Source organism: Vicugna pacos, unplaced genomic scaffold (genome assembly GCF_048564905.1).
Source record: "Vicugna pacos unplaced genomic scaffold, VicPac4 scaffold_21, whole genome shotgun sequence".
Classification (NCBI taxonomy): Eukaryota; Metazoa; Chordata; class Mammalia; order Artiodactyla; family Camelidae; genus Vicugna; species Vicugna pacos.
Genome location: NW_027328742.1, coordinates 7074037 through 7080476, shown reverse-complemented (window position 1 = coordinate 7080476; position 6440 = coordinate 7074037). Strand labels below are relative to the sequence as shown.

At 39.8% G+C, this 6440-nt stretch overlaps 1 long non-coding RNA gene across 1 annotated transcript in view; it reads left to right on the top strand.

The window, feature by feature from the left end:
• LOC140694313 (uncharacterized) overlaps window positions 1-6440 on the top strand; it is a 317389-nt gene extending 310949 nt beyond the window's left edge. Inside the window, exon 3 of the long non-coding RNA XR_012070043.1 lies at window positions 6405-6440. This is a non-coding gene — a long non-coding RNA (uncharacterized lncRNA). The remainder of the gene's footprint in view (window positions 1-6404) is intronic.

Genomic DNA, 6440 nt, shown 5'->3' with positions numbered 1-6440 from the left:
TTTTCTGTTCTTTTCATCAGTGTGTATTAACTCTGTCATAAAAACCAGCGAGCACTGTGTGCCTGTTTGCTGTATGGAGACCTCCATTTTCCATTCGGCTTATTACAATTTTTTTTACAGTATTCTATCTCTGCTGGCATGATTTTTAATGACCATTATAGCATTCTGTGTTGTGGAATCCCTGTCCATTTTACTTTGGACTTAAGTAAACTTTTAAATTCCAAGTAAACTTAACTGGAATACTGAAAAGAGAACTGTGGTGGTACCGAAAGTCCCCTACTTCCCTTCCCCTTTTTTCCTGAGAGTAAAAACTGCTGACAATGTGGAGTATATATTTCATGACCTTTAGGCCTATGTCATATATATATACACATACATAAACGTATATGAGAAATCTATGTATATGTGTGTGTATATAAGCTTTATTGAAAAATAAGGCCATACTATATGTTTTCTGCAGCTCGGTTTATTCACTAAGGTATATATCACAGACGTCCTCTCCCTCCAGACTCATCCGGTCCTTTCAGATAGAGTAGAGTGGTCTCCTGATGTGCAGGTTTGGTCTCTTGTGTAAGGACACCTTTCGTGGGAGAGAACTGTGGACAAGGCCTTGGACCACGCCGAAACACCGGAACTTTAGTGGCCACAGCTCACCGTGATTTACCGCATCATTGTCTTGATGGTGGACACTTAAGTTTTCTCCATTTTCCACTGTCAGAAAGGGTGTCTGACTGGCATCCTTCTTGTACAAACATTCCTGTGATCTTGTATGAGTATTCCTTTAGTTAAGGTTTCTGGAAATTTAGTCCTTGGATGTGACAACTACATAAATCACAGGCTCCTTTCAAGTGAATCTAGAAATTCCTTCTCCTGTGGGGAATGAAAAGATGTAGAATAAATTTTGTAACCAATTCTCTATCCCTGGGTATGATTCCACTTCAGGTTTTCTTCCCACCAATGTAAACAGTGCTGTGTAAATGCTCTGATGAGTACATCTTTTTGAACTGATTCTTTTTGTAAATGAAACGATTCCTAAAAGTGAAGTTCAGCCTGTGTGTACACACGTTTTCCAGGGTTTATATATCCATTGACATGTCGTCCTCCAAAAGATCGCTCACAGTTTGTTGTCTCAAAAATGGACACTAGCTAGAATATCTTTTACAAATATTTGCCAATATGATGAGCAAAATGATTTCCATTGTTTTAGTTTGCCCTTTATGACCAGTGTGGTATTGAGCATTTTTCACTCATTAGCCACCTAACTTTTAAAAAGTGAATGATCCCTTTTGTCCTTTGCAAACATTTAAGTGGGGGAGCTTCTTGTTGCTTTGTGACAGCTCTATGTATATTATGAACATTAGCCCCTTGTCTTCATCAACATGTATCACAGAGCTTTCCCTTGTCATTTTTTGCCTTTCATTTTGTTCAGTAGGTTCATTTTTGTTGTGGCCCAAAATAACCTTTAGATAGCAAATGTCTTCTTTTTGGGTTTTATTCTTGATATTATTCTTAGAAATGCTTTCTTATAATGCTACAAATCTCTTCTGTAGGTTTTTCTAATCTCTAAGATGGAGATGAGAATGGTACTTGTTACAGTGAGGAGAAGCTGAATTGATATGAGCAAAGAGTTGTATTTGCCCTTATTAGTACTTTCTAATATTTACATCACTTTCAGTAACTTTTCTTGTGGTCATTATGACTGGAAAAGAATTTGTTTTTTCCAGGGATTCTCTGATTGTACCAAGACAATTATTGAATTCATACTTTGCTTTTTAATTTGAAATCCCACCTGTAAAAAATACTTATGTACACTAGAGTCTCTTTTTGAGCTCATGGTTTATTTCTGTCAATCTTACTTTCTTACTCTAGCACTATATCTTACATATTGTAAAAATTTATTTAATATCTGACAGTGCAATTTTTTGATTTGCTTTTTGATCCCTATTTTTCTTTGCTATTATTATGACTTCATTTTTCCTGAAGAATTCTAATATAATTTTTTCAAGTTAAAAAAAGGATAAGTGTTGCCATGGGATTTTTTAGTAATTTTGAATTATCTTTAGGAGAACGTACATCTTTACAAAACTGCTTTCCTCCATACAAAAGGTTGATGTCTCTACTTTCACACTTCTTACTTTACCCCTCAGTACAGTCCTGTACTTCCTCCATATACAACATGGGCATTGTTTTTGAGTTTATTCCAGATTATTGTTGATGTTTTTGTTAATTTTTTAAGTGAGAAATTTTTGCTATTATATTTTTTAACTGTTAAAACTGACACCTAGGAAGGCAGATTCGGTTTGTAAATACTCACTTTGTAACTTCTCATTTAAAATTGTAAGTATTAAGTACTTGTTACAGAATCCTTTCTTTTCTGTTTTTAAAAATTTGTTTCCAAGATTCTCAAAATGGTCATAGCTAAGTAGTATACGTGGGGAGACAGATGGAGAGAGGTAGTGTGGCTCATGTACAAACTGTGAGCACTTTCATGGCTGCCTTTATGCTGGAAAAGCTGCTGAAGAGTCCAGGTTAGACCAGGGGTGGGTTTGTATGCACTTGAAAGCCAGCTTTCCTGCCTGTATGGTGAAGCCTGGTGGGCGTGGCAGGTAGATGATCAAGGTCGAATGGAGGTTATTGGCTGCACAGAGCGCTGTGTCTGAGAACTGGAGACCATCGCCATGGGAAATGCTTGGTGCCAGGAACAATGCAGAGGAGCTGGGGACCCTGTGTGTTAAGGATTTTCCAGCCCTAGTAGTGGGAAGATCAGACTCTGCATTCAGATCTGAGTTTGAATTCATCCTCTTTAGTTTACTTGTCCTCTGACTTTGGTCAAGCTATATACCCTCTTTCACTTCCTGTTTCCTTGTCTCTCAAAGTAGGAGAATTACATCCTGCTGCTAGAGTGTTTGATCAGGTTAAATAATTTGTGTCTATAAGATGCCACGTATAGTCACAAGCTCAGTGAGAAAAGGGCTGTTGCCTGTTCTTCTGCAACTCAGTGCTTGACAAGACATGGGGGAAAGCCAGTCCCTAATTTGTGTGTGATGCAAGTAGGAACAAAAATAATGTCTTGCCTTTCCCTAGCAGTACTCTTACAGCTTTGCTTCATTTACTTCTTTCCTCCTTTCCTTTCCCCTTTCACATCCTCCACCAAAAGAGCCTGAGACTCTCTCAGAATAATAGATTCAAATTAATTTAAAGGTAGGCTCATTCTCACGAAATAATAGTAACATAAAAAATAAATCTGTGCACATCCCAGAATACGTTGTATTTGATTTACACACACACACGTGTGCACACACACACACACATACACACACACACAATCAGGCTACCTCCCACTTGCAGAGGGAGAAGGACCACTTTTTCTGAGTTTTCACTCACTGAGCGTGAGAACAATGTCTCTTACACAGACTTCCACTAGGCTTCGTGCATGGTGTTTTTAATTGAATTTCGGCTTTGTAGCCATAGATATAGTCTCCTAATAGAAGAGAGAAGGTGGAGACATAGACATTCTGCTGAGATATTGGTGTCATCATATTTTAGTTGGAAAGGACTTAAGACAGCATAGAGTCATAACATTTCATGGGTGAGAATCCATGATGTTGTCACTTGGACAAGAACTTGGATCTTCTGCCATCTTGTCCATGCGGGTGAAGAGGCAACTGGGCAGGGGATGGCAGGCATCCTTCTTGCTTGAGTTCCATGTTCTTGCTAGTTTTCATTGCTCAGCTGGCTTTAGTTTATGTACATGAGGCCTCTCATGGGAAGGTCACTCTGTCCTGATAGAATGAGTTTCTTATCAGCAAAAAGCTCTGGACCCACTCATATTTCCCAGAGTTTTCTGCTGATCTGCTGACACTTTATATAATTGAGACTTAAGAAAATACTGAATATAAAATCCTTATTGTTATTGTTTGCCCTCGAGTTCCATAGGAATGGGGTGCTGTCTCAGGCTGTCTAAAGCTAGATCTGAACAAAGATAGGGTGATAGGTTGTGCTGCTGTACCTCCAAAGTCAAAGGGGATTTCCACCTTAGCTTTTAGAATCAGGCAGATTAGTTCAAATCTTGCCTTTACCAATTATTATCTTTGTGTCTTGGGGGAGAAACTGTACTTTTTTGTGTCCAAATTTGTTTATCTGTAAATAAGTTCAGTATTTATTTTAAGGTTTCTGTTTTAGAATTGAATGAGCTAATACTCTCATTTATACCTAAAATAGTGATTGCATGGTTCTATGCTGGTGCCTTGGTAGTTGATTACTAAGGGACTCCGCAGTGAGAATGGGGGTGGGGGACTCCGGGGTAATAGAGTTTATATTCCAGGATATGCTTGTAAGAGACTGGATGTGCGGTGGATTTTTACTAAATATCTACTCCTTTCCTAATCTGCATTGATTGTGTATATATCTTTATACTAATATATGAACAATTTTTATTGCAATTTAAATATCTTTGTAGTACTTACAATATGTAGCTTTAAAAAATACGTGAAATAAAATGATTTGACTTTTATTTTCTTTTCAATAGGCATAACAAAACAAAATAAAAAAAATGTTTGAAGGAGTAGAAATAATTTTATTTCTTGGAATCAGTTCCGTATAATAGATTTTTTGTTCGTGTTGTTAAACAGCATATAAAACTGATAGGTTGTGACATTCTGGAAATGAGGAAACAGTGGAGACATACTACCTCTAATGCAGTCATTTTGTTACCAAGTCCAAACTCGTTCTGCTTGCTGCATGACAGGCCAATAAATCGGGAGATGAGATGTTGGAGTAAGGAATAGTGACTTTATTTGAAAAGACGGCAGACCCAGAAAATGGCATATTGATATCCAGTAGAACTCTCTTCCCCAAGGCAGAATTCAGTCTCCTTTTATACTAAAAGCAGCGGGGATGTGGCTGGTTGTTGCAAACTTCTTGCTGTACGAATTGTTTGTCCTTGGAATCCTTTGTTCCTGCAGCTGTCCATGTGGGTCAAATTATGGTGCCCCCGTATAACCTCCAAAAAAAAGAAAGGTTATTCTCTATTTTGCAACTTGCCATCTGTACATAAGTGTAGAAGAGCTAATATCCTTAAAGATCAGAGCCCGGAGAATAGGCCCTCCTGGGTATTTCAGGCTAAAGGCAACATTCTTTTACAAAAGGTGCAGAAACAGCAAATCTGAGCCTAGAAAACAAGGTACAGGTTTAAAGTCAGACGAACACATCTAACATGGAGTGAAATTTGTTCTTTTCTATTAGAATTACTTTTTCTACCTCATAAATAATTTTAGTAAGAAACATGAGCAATTATTTTATTTTTGCTTCTTAATAAAGGACTAAAACTACACTTTAGTGAGCAGGGATGCTGTGCGTGCTTTGGGGTCACAGCAAACTCTTGTTGGGGGTGGTTGACCCTGCAACATGTCTGATGCCCCGTGAGTGTTGGTGAGGGTCCCCCTAACCAGGGGCTCTCTTCAGGAACCACCATATGGGCATTGACCTCTGGAGACCTGTTTTTCAGCTGCAGGAAAATTTTTCAGAATCTGTGATGGGAAAATCACTCCAGCTGGGGATAATCAGGGAATAAAGGAAGAGGAAATGGGCTTGAATTAGAGTAGAAGAGAAGGACAGAAGATCAGGGAGCCTGGGGGCTTGGCAGCGGGGCCTCGGGAGAGAGAGTAGCAGAGATATGGAAGTGACCGTCTACGGAACCAGCTCCTGCACCTTTCCCCGCACCCAAGCCACACAGCTCTTAATTGGGCCCAGGAATCTCTCCTGTCTGGATGTCACCCTGGGCAGAACCTTGAGAATTGAAGGTAAGGGGTGGGCAGCACTCACCTAGGGGGTCACTGAGGACTTTGATCAAGTCCACATTGACATTCCCAGTCATATGCCTTCACCTGTTCTTTATCTCAGGATCTGAGAAGCAGGAGCAAGGAACACAGGGAGAGATCCAGGAAGACATCTGACTGTGTTAAGAGACGACAGTCACAGCGACACTAGGAGCGAAAACACTTGTAGCAAAATAAAATAAATTCACAACTATTGCATCAGAGCTGCATGTGTGAGAGAGCCTAAGCCTGTCTCAGAGTGCAGGGGACAAGAGGAAAGGAATGGTAAAATTAACACTGATAATTGAAATTTTGTTAAATAGCCTGCTACAGTTAATTTTATCACGTGAATGTATGCAGGTTTATTTCTATGAGCATTTATAGGTTCACACAACCCCACCAGCCCGTCTTGCCCCCATCGGGGATGGGATTTCTCAAGCACAGTGCCCCTCCTGCTTGCTTGGGCCACGCTGCGGGTCTTCGCCTGGGGCCGGACTGCTACAGGACACTGAGTCCCCGAGGCACGATCTGGGATACATGACAGGAACATCTGTGCTCTTGGCTGAGGGCCTCCATTTCCCCCTGCAGTGTAAGAATGCCGGTGACTCAGTTAGAAGCATGCAT